The 16,776-nt window shown below is 54.5% G+C and overlaps 1 protein-coding gene across 6 annotated transcripts in view; it reads right to left on the bottom strand.

Annotated features, from left to right (window-relative positions):
• Window positions 1-16,776, bottom strand: part of PITPNM2 (phosphatidylinositol transfer protein membrane associated 2) — a 158,923-nt gene that overhangs the window by 103,350 nt on the left and 38,797 nt on the right. For all 6 annotated transcript variants that reach the window (XM_052655166.1, XM_052655164.1, XM_052655168.1 and 3 more), the window contains exon 2: window positions 16,164-16,252. The gene's annotated coding sequence lies outside the window, so the exon portion shown is untranslated. The remainder of the gene's footprint in view (window positions 1-16,163; window positions 16,253-16,776) is intronic.

Genomic DNA, 16,776 nt, shown 5'->3' with positions numbered 1-16,776 from the left:
GAGAGACTTCCCTGGAGGTGCAGAGGTTCAGACTCCAGGCTTCCATTGCAGGAGGCATGGGGTCGATCCCTGGCCAGGGAACTAAGATCCTGCACACCACAAGTTGTTGTTGTTCAGTCATGTCCAACTCTTTGCAACCCCATGGACTGTAGCACACGAGGCTTCTCTGTCCATGGGATTTCCCAGGGAAGAACAGTGGAGTGGGTTGCCACTTCCTTCTCCAAGGGATCTTCCCGACCCAGAGACCAAACCCAGGTCTCTTGCATTGGAGGCAGATTCCTTACCATCTGAGCTACCAGGGAAGCCCTATAAACCAGCAAATCTAAGTAAACGTCCCGAGTTCTGTGAGCTTCCAGCAAATCATTGAACCTGAAGTGGGGGAGGGTAGGAACCCCCATTTGTAGCCAAGTCAGAAGTAGGTAACCTGGGACCCACTATTTGTGATTAGCATCTGAAGTGGGGGTGGGGGGAAGCAATTTTGTGGGACTAAGCCCTTAACTCAAAGAGTCTTCACTAACCCTGGGAAGTTAATGTCAGAATTGAATTGACTGTAAGGACACTCACATGTTGCCCACAGAGAATTGGAAAATTGCTTGGTGTGGAAAACCCACACATTTGGTGTTGGAAGTATTGAGCAGAGAAATGGTTTTGCTTTATTTCCTATCCGAGAAATGAGGACTTGGACTTGCATGACCTTCAGGAAGCTCCTGACTCTGACCTTCTCAATCCGTAAAGGCTGGGATTTCAGGACAGTGTCTGACTTTTGACTCACACAGTTCTTAACAAAGACCACAGCATTTCCCCAAGGCAAGATCAAAGCTGCACAATCTCCCTTTTTGCCTGTTTATCAATCGACACCAGCAGAATCATAAATACATGATGTATTTATGTATAAATCAAAAATACATTTATAAAAACATAAAGACAAGACTGGAGTAACTTCTGGGTTCTATGGTTTACTGGAGCAATCATGTTTATCTTTCCATCACATGGCACTTTCTAAGTCACTGCTTTTTCAGGGTGCTGGAACTCAGCACAGAGTCAGCACTGAGGTGAGGAGGGGAACGTGGCAGGTGGAAGCGGGGGTACTGGGAGTCACCAATCAACATCCTTTTACAGCCGGCTGATTCGGGGTTGGAACCTGGAGAGGAAAGCCGGGGTCACGGACTAAGCCTCCAGGGAAGCAGTTATCTCGGCTCCAGACCCAGGCTACTGGCAGCGGCCATACTTGCTGGACAAAGTCACCCCTCCAGTGATAAGGGGACCTGAGCAAGTCAGAACCAATGGATGGCTCCAAGCACAGCCCCATCATCTTTAGAAACCCGACTTTCTCAGGCACGCACCCACATGTGTACATCCTGGATTTCACAGGTTCCGTTAAAAGCAACAACAACAACAACAACAACAACAAATCTTTCAGGTACTCAGCAGCGCAAGACATCATGATGCTGCCATCAGCCTGCCCCCTCCTCTCCACCTCCGACCTGTCATCCCCATGGAGTCAGATGAAGCCTTTTCCAATACATCAGAGGGTGAGAGGACTGAGCCTCTCAACACTCTCCCTCGGCTTTCAAGCCAGCATCCATGCTCCTTAACCAGCCCACAAGACCTGCCCCCATCCTCACTGGCCTGGCTCCTTCCCTGGGCTCAGCCTGTGCTACCGGCCAGACGCCGCAGCACCTCCTCCAGCCTCTGTGCCTTTGCACAAGCTGTTTCCTCTTCCAGGAAGGCCCTCTACCACCTCCCGGGTTGGGTGAACTTGGCGTTCCAAGAAGTCCAGCCTACGTGTTGGTGCCCTTCCTCCATGGGTTCAGTGCCCCAGAAGCAGTTCCCCCACCCCATTCCCTCAGGCTCATAACATGGGCACCATAACTGCCCGCTGACTCCAGTCCCTTCTGGTGGCCAGTGAGCTCCTGAGAGTGGGGACGACACACGATTCATCCCTTGGGGCCGAATGACGGGTCCACACATGTGCCACCCACTCGAGGCGCCGACGTGGCCCTGTGGTTCCCTTTGTCCTCGAAGCCCTGAAGCAGCTGCAATGACTGTGGGGTGGGGTACCGACCCCTCATCCAAAGGACAGGCAGGGCTGTCCACTCCCCCTCCGCAGGGGCGATGTTCACAGTGTTAATAACCATCCTATCCTTGCACTGGGCCTGAGCGCATGGTCCCCTGAATGCAAGGGGTCTTTGTTCACTGAGGCTGCAGAGGGGACCAGCCTCATGGGAACCACTTCCCACGACTGGTGACTGCATAGTAAGGATACTTTGTTCATGGGGATGTCCCAGGATTCTCGCCAGCTCATTGACTCCTATCCTTTTCCATGAAAAGTGTCTCCCGGGCGCGTGTCCTGGTCCTTGCTCAGCACCAGCCCCAGGTACCTGATACTGCCTAGGAGGGGGCGGTCAGAGCTGGGGAAGAGGCAGGTGGAGAAAGGTGGGCCCAAGAAGGGGGTGAGGGGTGAGGGGCCAGGGAACCACCGGACTCCTGCCCCCTGCAACTCTAGCCTCAACGGAGCGGGGGGTCACTAGGCGACCGGCTTTGGGTGAGCACTGAGGACTAGGAAACCAGAAGATAAACAAACCTGGGATCTTTTCAGGAGGAGGCAGCTGGGAGGAAGCAGAAGAAGGAGAGAGACGGCAGCTTGAGAAAGCAGAGCAGGCACCCCGCAGGCCTGAGTCCAGAACCACCCAGAACACGTCCTTGTCTACTGGCTGTGCTTGCAACAGGACTGGCCTGGGGAAGCCAGGGGGCTGGAGATGCTGGCCGGGGGCTGCCATTTGGGGCACAACACGTGACTGTCCCAGGACTCTTGCTTGGGGCTGGGGGGGCGGCTGGTCCCCTTTATCAGCTCCTAGCAAGGCTAAGTGGGAACTACCTCTGGCAGCCCCGCCCAGCCATGCAAGGTTCCCACAGACCAGTTCCTCTCTGCTCTCCTCCCACAGACCTTCCCTCCCGCCATCCCTCTGCCACCCGGCCCCCCCAGGCACAAGTGTGCTTTGCGAGGGAGCCGGCGAGATGTCTTTCCGCACGGCACAGCGTGGCTGGGGAGGTGTTCCAGCAGACTTATTTATAGCCAAGCACCCCGTCCGCACACTCTCCAGCGCTGCCTGCCTCGTTTGCCTGCCTGCCTGCCACTGGGGCTTTTCAATCCGTGTCTATATTTATCCCAAAGCCGTGGGGATAATGGCAAGGCCAGAAATAGCCTTGAAGACATTCACGTGAAAATGATGGACAGGTCTCCAGCTCCTGGCTAACCTCGCCCCCCCACCCCTCCCCCCATCACTCTGCATCTGCTGCTTGGCCGTGGGTAACGGAGAACAGCTGGAAGAGACTGGAGAGGCGGCTGAAGCCAGAAGGGAACAACATAATCCCTCTCTTCCCGCTGGCCGTGGCCCTCTGTAGTGACGCGGCGGGACAAGTCCAAAATGATACATCACAGCTGCCGGGCTGCGGGAAGACCAAAGGTGACATGGCCTCTTGATGGATGTCAGAATGTTAATCAGTTCAGAGACAGAACGGAGAGTCAGAGCTGGTACACACGCACAAAAAGCAGGTCACCTGCGCACCAAGAATGGAGGGAGATGGCCCCCCGCCTGGCCCCCTACACCTGGACGCAGGTGCGGGGCTCGCCGTGGAAACGTACACATGGTCTCCTGTTGACCTGGCCTCTTCCCACCTCCTGGAAAGGAGGACGACTCAAAGACAACCTGGCGGGTCAGGGAAGAAGCTGAGACGTTAGGGGAACCGGTGGGTGGCTCCTGCTCCCCCAGCTTCAGCATCCTGGAAGGAGTATGCTCCATCTGGGATGGGGGACAGACATCTATAGAGGGAGGCTCAGGGACTTCCCTGGTGGTCCCGTGGTTAAGATCTGAGCTTCCACTGCAGGGGCTACAGGTTGGATCCTTGGTTGGGGAACTGGTCGAGACTCCGCATGCTGCCTGATGCAGCCAAAAAAATAAAATTAAAAAAAAAAAGAAAAGAAAAAAGGCACAGAGTGCAGCAGGAGCCAAGAGAAGCAGCTGGCTACTTGGTGGGGATGGTTTCATGCAAAGGGGGGATTTTGGTTGGGCTTTGAAGGATGCATAGGAGTTTGCCAGGGGAGAAGGGGGAAAGGCATAAGCCAGTGTCTTTGGTACTCAAAGTCTGGGGTATGGGGGAAGTCCCAAGTGTCAGAAGTGGTGAGTCAAGGGTGGTGAGATGGACCCAATCACAGATCTGAAGGGCTTTTGAACACATGGGTTTCAGGAGGCTCACTCACATCCTTGTAGCTGTGCTGTGCCCTGCAGTGTTCTCTGACCTGTCACTGCTCCCAACAGGGAGGAGCTTTCTGACCTCATGCAGCCTGGCTTCCTATGACAGGACCTCTGGGCAGATCCCTGACACCTGAATCTCTAGCTACCCTGGTCCTGACTTACATCTGACTCCCTGTCCACCCATCCCTCCCACGAGCCCCAGCCCCTCCTTGGTCTCTCCAGGGGAGCCCTGGATGGAGGAGCACCTCCCCACTAGCAGGGAAAGAGCCTCCAGTTGTGAAGTGACCGCAGACTGTGCCACAGTTTCCATTTAATCCTGGTCCCTGGGCCAGGTAGATTCAACCTGTCCATTTCACAGATGGTGACAGGAGGCCATTGGGAAGCTGAACCCCTCAATCTTCTCAAGACTACACTGTAGTTGGTGACTGAGCTGGGTTTATAATGAGGTTGGCCTCAACTCTGTAGATAAGGCTTCTCAGCTGCTTTCTTCCTTCCTTGCTAGGAGGTCCTTGATGTGTGTGTCAGCTGGACTTTTACAGGGTCCAGTCCCTTTCCATTTCACCACCCTTGACCCTGCCCTTCTGCCACCTGGGATTTCCCCCACCCCACCACCCAGAATGCCACACACTTTGAGTCCTAAAGGCATCGGCTCATGCTATTCCCCATGCCTTCCCCACTTTTCTCCTGTCTAACTCCTATGCATCCTTCAAAACCCAGTGGAAATGCCCCCCCTTTCTATGAAATTTTCCCCATCAGGCAGTTGGCTGCTGCCTTCTCTCTGGTCTGGCTGCACTCTGTGCCTTCCTCTACTGATGCACTATTTGCTCTGACTTGTGTCTGATCCCAGATGGCACACTCTCCTCCCTCCCTGTGACCCACTGCCTGGCACAGTAAACATCTGCCAGGTGAGAGAGTGAACCAGTTCCCTCCTCCCTCTCACCCAGAGCTGTCATTTTTTCTCACCTCCCTCCAGTTGTTTTCCTAAAGACTGGACTCCCTTCAGTAATCGAGGTGAATGATAAGCCCGGGTGCTCTCTGACTCTTCCTCCCCATCTGGGCAGCACACAGGCTGCCAGGCTCTCCTAGCGCTTGGAGAACACCCAGTGCTGCCAGGTTGATGAGCTGCTGCTCTGCCAGGGCACCGACAGCAGGGCCACTCCCCGGCTGAGGGAGCAGGCCTGTCTCTGTGCCTGGGGGCTGTCGAGGCCCTGGGGACTCCGGGCCACATCTGCAGCGCGGGGCTTCAAGGACACGTTCCATCACTGGGCTGACTCTCCACGGGGCTCCTGCCAGGGCTGCCACTTCCTTCCCAGAGGCTGACCTCAGAGCAGGAACCGGGCTGCCGAGGAACAGGGGGCCACTTCATGGGGTTGGGTCTCGGCTCCCCAGCGCTGCTGGGTCTGAGTGACCCAAACCGCCCCCGATTCTGGAGGCCTGGCTCCAAATGCTCCCTGTATTCCTGGGTCTAAGGTCAAAATGCTTTTTGGAGTTGAAGCCACCCCTAACATCACAGATCCCTGTCAGACCCTCCAAGTGAAGGGAGCTCCCAGGGTGCAAGACAGTGACAGTCTAGGGGGCTTTCCCAGGAGTGATCAGAAGAATCAAAAGCACCGAAACATGGGGTACCCCAGAAGCAAATTCTGCATCCTTTAAAACAGTGGTTCCCAGCCTTTTTGGCACCAGGGACTGATTTCATGGAAGACAGTGTTTCCATGGACCGGGGCTGGGGGGAGGGGATGGTGTGGGGATGATTCAAGTGCATTACATTTATTTCTGCACTTTATTTCTGTTATCATTACATCAGTACCACCTCAGATTATCAGGCATTAGATCCAGGAGGTTGGGGACCCAGGCTGTAAAATATCATGGACAGGGTACCTACTTTGTGCCCAGTGCCTGCAGTCTGGGGGGCAGGGGCGGAAATACTTACAACAGCACAAACTAGATACAGCCCCTACCAAGCACTTTATAGACATTCTCATTTAATCCCCATGACAACCTGTAGTGAGCACTAATCTTGTCCCCATTTTATAGACAAGGAAACTGAGGCTGAGAAAGGTGAAGGGACCTTTCCGAAGTCCCCCAGCCAGATTCTAAACTCAGGCAGCTTGGCTCTGGACCCTGCATTAACTGCCACACTACACAATTCTGCACAACCATCATTATAAAACAGTGCGTACTGAAAAATGGGACAGTCGCCTTGGAAAAGTCTGGCAGATCCTCAAAATGTTAAATATGAGAGTTTTCACATAACCCAGCAATTTCCCTCCTAGGGATGTACTCAAGGGAAATGAAACGTAGGTCCACACAAAAACATATACACGGGGGATTTCCCTGGTGGTCCAGTGGCTAAGACTCCTCATTCCCAAAGCTGGGGGCCTGGGCTCGATCCTGGGTCAGGGATCTAGCTCCCACATGCTGCAACTAAGAGTTCATTTACTGAAACTAAAGATCCTGCGTGCAGCAGCTAAGACCCAGTGAGGCCAAATAAATAAAAATAAATATTATAAAAAATATGCATGAAATATTTTTTTAAATGTATACATGAATGTTCAGAGCAGCCTTATTCACGGTATTCCGATAGTGGGGGAATTCCCTGGTAGTCCAGCAGTTAAGACTGAGCTTCCACTGAGCGGGGGGACAGGGATTCAATCCCTGGTTGGGGAACTAAGATCCCGCAGGTTGTGAAGCTCAGCTGAAAAGGAAACAGTGGGGAGAATGCAAATGCCTATCAACTGATGAATGGATACATGTAACCATCCACACAACTGAATGTTATCCTGAGATAAAAAGGAATGAAGTACGATTTAGGTTACCATGTGCGTGAGCCTTGAAAACATCACAGTGAGTGAAAGCAGCCAGTCACCAAAGGCCACATATTGTAGGATTCCATTTACACGAACTGTCCAGAATAGGCAAATCCGCAGAGGTGGAAACCAGATGAGTGGTTGCCAGAGGCTGAGGGATAGGAACGCTGATTCACTGAGCACCCACAGGGCCAGGCACTGGGCAAGGTACTCTACACTGCCCCCCTCTTTTCTAACATTTATTTATTTGGCTGTGCATGTGAATGCCTAGTTGTGGTCTGTGGGATCTAGATGCCTGACCAGGGATGGAACCCAGGCCCCCTGCGTTGAGAGCGCAGAATCTTAGCCATTGGACCACCGGGGACGTCCCTATACTGCCTGTCTCATGGGCTCTCTTTCCTCTGGTTAGTCTTTTCAAATCTAGGCCATTCTTGCAAGATGCTTTAAAGGTTCAAGAAAACACACTCCTGACCTCAGAAGTCCCCTTGCGATGGGAGTAAAGCGTGAGTCACGGGAATGGGGCTGGCCCTGGGGAGGTCTGTGACGTTGGAGGAGGAGTCCTCCTGCTGGGATGTCAGCTCAGCTCCCCACTGCCGCCTCATCTCATCCCGTCGCCCTGGCCTGCTTCTTGGGTCCAATGGATAAGCCTGTGCACAGGGAGGTACCAGGGAGTAAGGGCAACACACTTCCCCAGAGTATTTATAACTCGCACGAGAACCAAAGGGAAGGAGTGACCGACCGACCAAGGGAGGAGGCGTGGCTCTCCTTCCGAGCCTCTTGAAGCACAGCTCTGCTCTGTTTTCACCTCCAGCACACAAAACAGTTCAGGCACACAGAAGGTGCTTAATTTCTGTTGCTCGAATGATCACCTGACTTAAGGCAGCTCCTCTCATCTGGGAACCCCCCTCCTGGAAAGCATGCTTCAGGAACCAGCCAACAGACTCCCTTTCCTCCGGGAAACTGAGGAGTCGGAGGCACCGAAACCTATCACAGACGCAGGTGCACCCTGAGCACAGCACTCAACCTTGATTGTCCTGGAGAACGGGTCCCATCCTGAGAACTGCCCCAGGGAGGCTAGGAAGGGTTCCCTTCCGTCCTCTCCAAGTGGTGCAGCCCAGGGCAAGCAAGGACTAAATGGCTAGTGCCCTGGCGGGAGTCTGTCTGGGTTTTGTTTGTTTGTTGCCATCCCCTCACTTCTCAGGTGGCACTAGTGGTAAAGAACCCACCTGCCAATGCAGTAGACTTCAGAGATGAGGCTTTGGTCCCTGGATTGGGAAGATCCCCTGGAGGAGGGCATGGCAACCCACTTCGGTATTCTTGCCTAGAGAATCCTATGGACAGAGGAGCCTGGCAGGCTATAGTTCATGGAGTCACAAAGAGTCGGACATGGCTGAAGCGATTGAGCATAGCACACACGCACACTTCTTCCAGCTCCCAAGAAAAACTCCAGCGAAAGGACCGGGGTAGGTGTGAGATCAGGCCACTGAGGCTCAAGCCCCACTTCAGTGATCCAGCTCCATCTCCCATGTCTGGGCGCCACGCTCTCATGTCCTGGGACCACCTGTGGCTGCCAGGTGAAAGGTTGCCTGCCAGGGGTTGCACCGGGATCCCCGTACTTTAAGCGCAGCTTGTGATGGGTGACACAGCTGTAGGCAGTGAGATCCCAGCCCCCACCTACCCTCCTTGCTCCCTTTCTTATAAGGGATGAACTGTGGATTTAAGTAGACCACTAAGCGTGCAGGAGGCTCTGATTCGTGTTCCCCGAGGTATCTGGTGACTGTGGTGGCTGTTCATAGAGTCCACCCTGGGACAGAGAGCCCAGGCCTGGACAGCTCCTGCACGTGCCTCACACCTGAGCCTGATTATCCATGATCAAGGGGGCATGCTCGGTCCACCCCTCTGTCTCCTCAAACTGTTAGCTCCTCCAGAGCAAGAACACCTTGTCTCTGGGCTGTCACCTTAGTACTAGCTCAATAAAATCTTCAAAAACATGCACAGAGAAAGAGAAAAGCTAATACCACCTATTAACCCACATATGTGAAATCTATAAAAATGGTACAGATGAACTTATTTGCAAAGCAGAAATACAGCCAGAGGCATAGAGAACAAGCATATGGACATCAGGGGGGAAGACTGGGTGGGATGAACTGGGAGATTGGGATTAACATACATACACTACTATGCATAAAATAGGTAACTAATGAGAACATCCTGAATAGCACAAGGGCACTCTACTCAGGGCTCTGTGGTGATCTAAATGGGAAGGAAATCCAAAAAAGGGGGGATCTATGTAGAGGTATAGCTGATTCACTTTGCTGTGCAGCATAAACTAACACAACATTGTGAAGCAAACACACTCCAATTTAAAAAAAAATGCGTAAGAGCATTGCCTCTGATCTGCCCAAGAGTTCAGACATGACCACCAAGACTTCAGCCCAACTGAGATCAAAATGCGGGCCTAGAGAGAGCCACTAGAGACCCAGAGCATCTGGGATCACCAGCTGACACTCCAGGTTCCTGCCAGCCAGTAAGTCTGCCAGGCCCCCACGCTCGGCTGCAGTGTCAGGGGCCTCCTTCCCTGGGAACCTCACACCTCCGCAGGTCTCCTTCCAGAGCCACCACCGGTTCAGCTACAAACACTGTGGGCTTGGGGTCAGAAGCCCAGTCTTGGCTCTGTAGGTTAAATGAAAAGGTTGCCCTAGATGACGTCTTCTTACGTGCTCGGTCGATAACTCACGTCCAACTCTGTGAGACCCCATGAACTGAAGCCCCGCCAGGCTCCTCTGTCCATGGGATTCTCCAGGCAAGAATACTGGAGTGGGTTGCCATTTCCTTCTCCAGGGGATCTTCCTGACCCAGAGATCGAACCTGAGTCTCCTGCATCTCCTGCACTGGCAGGTAGATTCTTTATCGCTGAGCCACCTGGGAAGCCTAGATGATCTCTTGGATGCTTTCAATGCATGCGAACCTGGTTTTTAAAAGCCCACACAGGAACTTTCCAGACTAGGTTGCGAAGACTCTGCACTCACAATGCAGAGGGCCCAGGTTTGACCCCTGGTCAGGAAGTAGATCCCACATGTGGCAACTAAGAGTCTGCATGCCACAACTAAAGATCCCGCATGCTGCCACAAAGATCAAAGATCCCCGGTGTGCCGCAGCTAAGATCCAGTGCAGCCAAATAAGTAAATCTATATTTTTTAAAAAGAAGAAAGTGCACACAATGAGGATCACCTCATTCCTCAGCGATTCGTTCCAGCTCTACCTTTGAAACATACCCAGAGCCCAACTCTCTTATCCCTGCCACTGCTGCCACCCTGGCCCAACACCTGACATCTCACCTTTGCGTGCGTCTCCCCACTGATCTCCCTGCTTCCTTTCTTCACCCCATCCAGTCTGTTCTCAACACAGTAGCCAGAAACCATCCTTTGAAAGCACAGGTTGGATCCTGGCCCTTCTCTGATCAAACTCTGGAGTGGTATCATACCTTACTTAATCAAGGTAAAAGTCCAGACAGGATTTCAAGGCCCTGCTGGATTCGGGCTCTCGTATTTCTCCAACCTCCCTCTCCTTCCCTCACTCCCTCACTCAGCTTTCTTGAGCACCCTGGACAAGCTCCTGCCTCAGTGCCTTTGCACAGGTTGTCTCTGCCTGGGATAACCTCCCAGCTCTCTCCCTCACCTCCTTTAGGCTTTTGCTTAAATGTCCTTGACCAGAGAGGCCTTCTCTTCCCCTGTTTATTTAGCTGTGATCACCATTTGATGTACTTATATAGTTTACTGCATATTTGTATATTGTATGTCTACCCCGCTGCTAGACTATAAGCCCAGAAGGGCCAGAGTTTTAAAAGTTTTATCACGCCTTTATACCCAGCTCCCAGAAAAGCAGCTACTCACTAAATACATGTTGAATGAATAGGTTTTGATCATTTGTGGTGGTCTGGACATGCTACTAAGAAAAACGGTCTCAGGCTATATGACCCTCCAGCTTGACAGAGTCCCTCTGAGAATCTCAAGCTCTGGATGCTGTCTAAGAGAATCAAAGTGATTATTTCAGGCGGGTTCAAGGCTCAGGAAGTATGCAGAGGGACAAAGCAAGGAAATGACACAGACCTGGTCTGGTCCCTGGGAGGTGTGGGGGGGGGTCATTTCTAAAGCAGATGCTTCCTTGCTGGGCAAGACAGGGTTATAAACAAAGCTCATTAGTGCATGAGACACCCATCGAGGGGAAAGTACAGGAAGGAAAACTCAAGGGGTGGGCTCTTCATTAGAACCAGGGAGGACTTCCCTGGTGGCCCAGGAGTTAAGAATCCTCCTGCCACTGCGGGGCACATGGGTCTGATTCCTGGTGCAGGAAGTCTCCACACACTGCAGAGCAGCTAAGTCCGTGTGCCACGACCGCTAAACCTGCGCTCTAGAGCCTGGAACCCACAGCTACCGGAGCCCAAGCGCCCTCGAGCGTGTGCGCTGCAACAACAGAGGCCACCACGATGGGAAGCCCGCACACCGGGCGGGAGAGTGGTCCCTTCTCACCGCAACTAGAGAAAGCCCACACGCAGCAACGAAGACCCAGTGCAGCCAAAAATAATCCATTAGTTTTAAAAGAAAGAACCAGGGAAAGGCTGACACAGGGGAAGAGAGAGCAAAGGGCAGCCAGAAGTGGGGTGGCAGTGCCAAGGGCCTGTGGACAGAGCTCCAGGGGCGCCCCAGCCTGACCACTGAAGCCGAGCCAGCTGCTCGCCCCACCCTGCCCTACCGACCCCAGCGCTCTCAAGTGCAGGGCCCTCGAGCCTGGCTCTCCGAACGGTGCCTGGGTGAAAGTCCACAAGTGACCAGGAGCAGAGGCCAGAAACAAGGCCCGAGAAGCGCAGCTCCTGCCCCATGGGTGAAGGTGAAGCGTGTTCTGGGGAAGACGTGTGTCACCGAGGCCAAGAGGGCAAACCCAGGGAGTGGGTGCCCGGGGCTCCTGAGGAGAGGACGAAATGGGAGGTGGAAGGGCTGGACTTCAGCAGGACAAGGCTCCCGGTAGGGTGGTGGGCTGGGGAGGTTCCCCAGAGAATGTGGAAAGAAGGGAGGGTCAGGCTCCAGTGGAGGCCCCCTCCACTTTCTACATGAGTCTGGGCAGGGCTGGCCAGGCGAAAAGGGAATATAGGGGACTTCCTGGTGGTCCAGTGACTAGGACTCTGAGCTCCCAATGCAGTGGGGCCTGGGTACGATCCCTGGTCGGGGGGCTGGATCCCACACGCCACAACTAAAGAGTGTGCATGCTGCAGCTAAGATCGAAGATCCTGTGTGTAGCAACTAGGACCCAACGCAGCCAAAATAAACAAGCGTGTAAAAAAAAGAAAGAAAAGGGAATATGGATGGGAGAGGTCAGGAAGGGACATAGAGGGGACACCAGATCCTGCCCAGCTGATTCCTAAGCGCTGTGGGGGGACCTCGAAGGACCACAGGACAAGCCCCAGTCCTTGCTCTTGTTGCCCCTCCCCACCCCGCCCCTCCGTGCATGCTCGTGGCCTCCCTCATTGACCCAGCAGACCTACAACCCGGGAACTGTCAGCCAAGCCTCCCATGTGGGGCTGGGGTGCAGAGGGGGTTGTACAGCTTCCACAAATGAAAGAAAGACACCTTACCCCTCCCTCAGCCTCCACCCAGGGGCCGGAGGGGAGGCGGGGAGGCCAGCTCGGTGGTGCAGACTGGTGTGGACGAACAGTGTGTCAGTTGGGGCTGTGGTCTGAGGTCCCTGCCCTTGTCATCAGCTCTCTTCCTCTCCAGGAGACAGTAGTGACCTTGCAGAGGCCTTGGTGGGCAGTGGCGACAATGGCAGGAAGTGCCCCTCCCCGCCAGCTGGGGAGTCAGGAAGGAAGTGGCCGACTCCGAGCATGGGCCCTGGGACCCCGGCTGAGCCCACGCCCCAAAAACTAGCCCCCACCCCAAGAGCTAGAAGCTCTGCTCACCTGCTCAGGACGGCAAACGTCCTCTGCTTTGGGGAGAGGCAGGGCTGAGAGCAGATGCTCTCGCCGCTGGGACCCCCCTCTTAGAGGCAGACCTCCTGTGGGTGGACGGCTCCTGCGTCAGGGCAGCGGACATAGAACGCGAATGCGGCCAGGCTGAGCTGAGAAGACAACTCCAGCTGCCCCTTGCCCGCCCTCCACCCCACCCCCACCTCCTGGAAGGAAGGGCTCCGGGTTCCTCTGGAGCAAGGAGCTTCTCTAAAAATACACCCTGCTCCTTAAGCCTTTTCCTCCTCCAGCCCCCTGCAGAGGAGACGAGGAGTTGGTCTCCCTCTCAGAAGGGCCATCTCGCTTCACACCACCCCCAGCCTCTTGCCATTCAGGGTCCAGTGGTCTCCACGTCTGACCAGGCCACAAACTCCCAAGAAGAGCTCAAAGGCAGGTAAGGCGTGACCATGATTGTCTCCACTGTCCGGGGGTCCAGGGTAGAGCCCAGAAGGGGGAACCTCAGGATGCTGGAACAGCATATGCAAAGCACAGAGGTGAGAGGGCAGAGCGGGCACTGGGCCAACACCAGGGCAGAAACCCCACAGGGGCGGAGACTGCACAGCTGTGTCTCGGGCACCTGGGATGGTACCCAGTTGTCACTGGGTACTCAGTAAATGTTCACTGGGTAAACAAGAGAAGTTGAAGAGTTCTTTTTTTTTTTAAGATTGTTTTTGATGTGGACCATTTTTAAAGTCTTTATTGAATTTGTTACAATATTGCTTCTGTTTTTCTTATTCTTTTTTTTTCCTGGTTTCTTTTTGGCCATGAGGCATGTGGCATTTTAGTTCCTGAACCGGGGATCAAACCCACGTCCCCTGCGCTGGAAGGCAGAGAGTTAACCACTGGGCCACCAAGGGAGTGCCCCAAGGAGTTCTAAGTGAGGACCTGCAGAGGAGGGGAGGCTGTAAGCCCACCGTCCGCAACACCAAGGAATGGTGCGAGGCCATCAGGAAGGACAAGAACCCCCTTCCTGTAGAAGAGGAAACAGGAAGCGAAGGCTCTGTGGGAGCCCTCCAACCGACATGAGCTGATGTCAGAGCTCAGGCCGGGCTGTGTGGGCCGAGGAGGGCTCACCAGGCCCCCACCCCCAGCCAGCAGGAGGGCGAGTGGCTGCAGAGAGGCAGAGAGGGCCCCGTGTCCCCATGTCAACTCCTTCCCCAAACGCCCATTTGAGACACCTTGGAGAAAATTCACGCAAAGCAACAGAACAAAAAATACAACACAAACACACACACACACAAAAATACAACACAGCACTCTCCCTTCTTAGCACTTGGAGGCCTTTTCACAGCAACAAAAACGGGTGAGCAATTAGAGGAGACAGCCCACGGTGAAACACGGCAGTGAGTGGGCCCATGGCTGTGGCCTTGTGTGCTGGGCCCCGTGTGCCCAGGGAGCAGAGGAAGCCCAAGCGAGGTGCGGTGGGGAGGGCAGGGGGCTTACCTGGAGCCAGGCCCCCAGCCCATGGGGAAGCCCAGCTGTGTTTGGGAAACCACGTCATGTGCATGGGGTCTAGACTTGGGGTCCAATGCCAAGCTTACCACTGACTAGCTGTGTGACCTTGAGCCAGATACTTGCCCTCTCTGAGCTTCAGCTGCCTCATGTAAAACGGATTGTCAGTATTCTTGCCTGAAAAAAATCCCATAGATGGAGGAGCCTGGCAGGCAGGCTCTAGTCCAAAGGGTCGGACATGACTAAGCACGCAGGCAGGCAAGGGCCTCTGCACAAGTTACTGTGTGTTTAGCAGAGGCAGTGCGTTTACAACCCCATAGCCCAGCCGACACAGCAGAAACCAGAGACTTCAGTGCTCCCATCTTCTCCCTCCAGGTTAGTTTCCCCAAATGGGATGTCCCCTCTCTGAGCCCCAAAGCTCAAACCAGCCAATTAGCACACAGGGAGAAGGGTTCATCGATGTTCAGGAAAGGAAAAGGCAACATCACTTCAGCTGCTCTGCCCACCAGAGGCCTTGGGTGTGACCAAAAGGGGACAGAGGGAGGCCGGGCCCTGAGACTCAGGACAGCAATGGGATGAGATGGATCGGAAGCCAGCATGGGGGCTCCTGCAAGAACTCAGGGCAGAAGGAGAGAAAGGGCCAGCCCCTGGGGGATGCACTACTGGTTCTGACTCCATAGAGGATCCCAGCTCATCACAGCCTCCGGCCTCAGTTTCCTCCAGGGAGGTGGTTACCCGAAAACACTCACACTGTTGTTTCCGTGTTGCCAACCACAACTTGTGAGACACGGCAAACCGGCACCCAGACTGCGTGCTCAGACGCTTCAGTCGTGTACGACTCCTTGCGACCCCAGGGACTGTAGCCTGCCAGGCCCCTCTGTCCACAGGATCCTCTAGGCGAGAATACTGGAGTGAGTTGCCAGGTCCTCCTCCAGGGGATCTTCCTGACCCAGGGATTGAACCCATGTCTCTTACGTCTCCTGCACTGGTAGGCAGGTTCTTTACCACTAGCACCACCTGGGAGGCTCACCCTGGAAGCCCCAAAACTCTGGTCCTGTCTCTTTGGCTCGGGTGGGGAGGACCAGGCTGAGCCAGGGAGCCAAGAGCAGAGAAGCACCCCCTGGGTGCCCTGTACAAAGGAGAGCAACACAGGCTGCCCCAGGGAAGCCAAAGCTACCACAGACAGAACATCAGTCCTTCCTGCTAGGTGAAGAGGAGTCAATCTCTACAAGACGCACGATCGATGAATATAATCTACCCCCATGTGAATCAGCGGAGAAGGCAATGGCACCCCACTCCAGTACTCTTGCCTGGAAAATCCCATGGATGGAGGAGCCTGGTGGGCTGCAGTCCATGGGGTCACTAGGAGTCGGACACGACTGAGCGACTTCACTTTCACTTTTCACTTTCATGCATTGGAGAAGGAAATGGCAACCCACTCCAGTGTTCTTGCCTGGAGAATCCCAGGGACAGGGGAGCCCGGTGGGCTGCCATCTATGGGGTCGCACAGAGTCGGACACGACTGAAGCGACTTAGAAGCAGCAGCAGCAGCATGGAAATCAGACAAAGTCAGATATTTACAGAAGAGGAAACGGCAGTTGGGCCCCTGCACCCCCAAACTCCACAGCTGGGAGGCGGGGCAGTCCTTACCTGTGGGTCTGCATGGGAAGGCAGCGCCGATGTCCTACTCTCGAGGCCCACAGAAGGGTATCAGGCACCAGGACAGCCTAGCCAGCATCCTGCAGGGAGAAGCCCAGAGGGCGAGGGGGGTGAGACACCTGGTCGCTCTGATTGTTCAGAGCCCACTGGGAAATCCACGTGGCCAGGCCTCATCCTGAGTAACGCCAGAGAAATCCAGATGTGACCAGAGGACAGGAGTGGGATACCTGGCTAAAGAAGTCTTCATTTGACAAAAGGGACTCCTTCCAGGACGCTTTCCTGGAGGCTGATCCGCCCGACACCACCCATGACTCCTTCTGCTTAGGAAGACAGCTCAAGGAACCCAAACCCACATCTCTAGCACATATGGGAAGCCTTCTTGTTTCAGAAGCCCAGCGTGGCGCTCTCAGCCTCAAACCTGAGGCTTTTCACCCATCAACCTTTGGGACTTCGGGACCTCGGGACCTCAGGACCTCAGGCTACAGAGGGGAGGCAGGTGGGAGACGGGGATTCGGAGGGGCAGGACATGACAGCCCCGAGCTCTCGGTCAGCAGTTAGCCAGCATCTTGATGCCTGGGGCAGGGTCATGGTCAGCCTCTCCAGG

This window comes from Budorcas taxicolor, chromosome 17, assembly GCF_023091745.1.
Source record: "Budorcas taxicolor isolate Tak-1 chromosome 17, Takin1.1, whole genome shotgun sequence".
In the NCBI taxonomy this organism is placed as follows: Eukaryota; Metazoa; Chordata; class Mammalia; order Artiodactyla; family Bovidae; genus Budorcas; species Budorcas taxicolor.
This window is presented reverse-complemented; position numbering and strand designations above follow the sequence as displayed.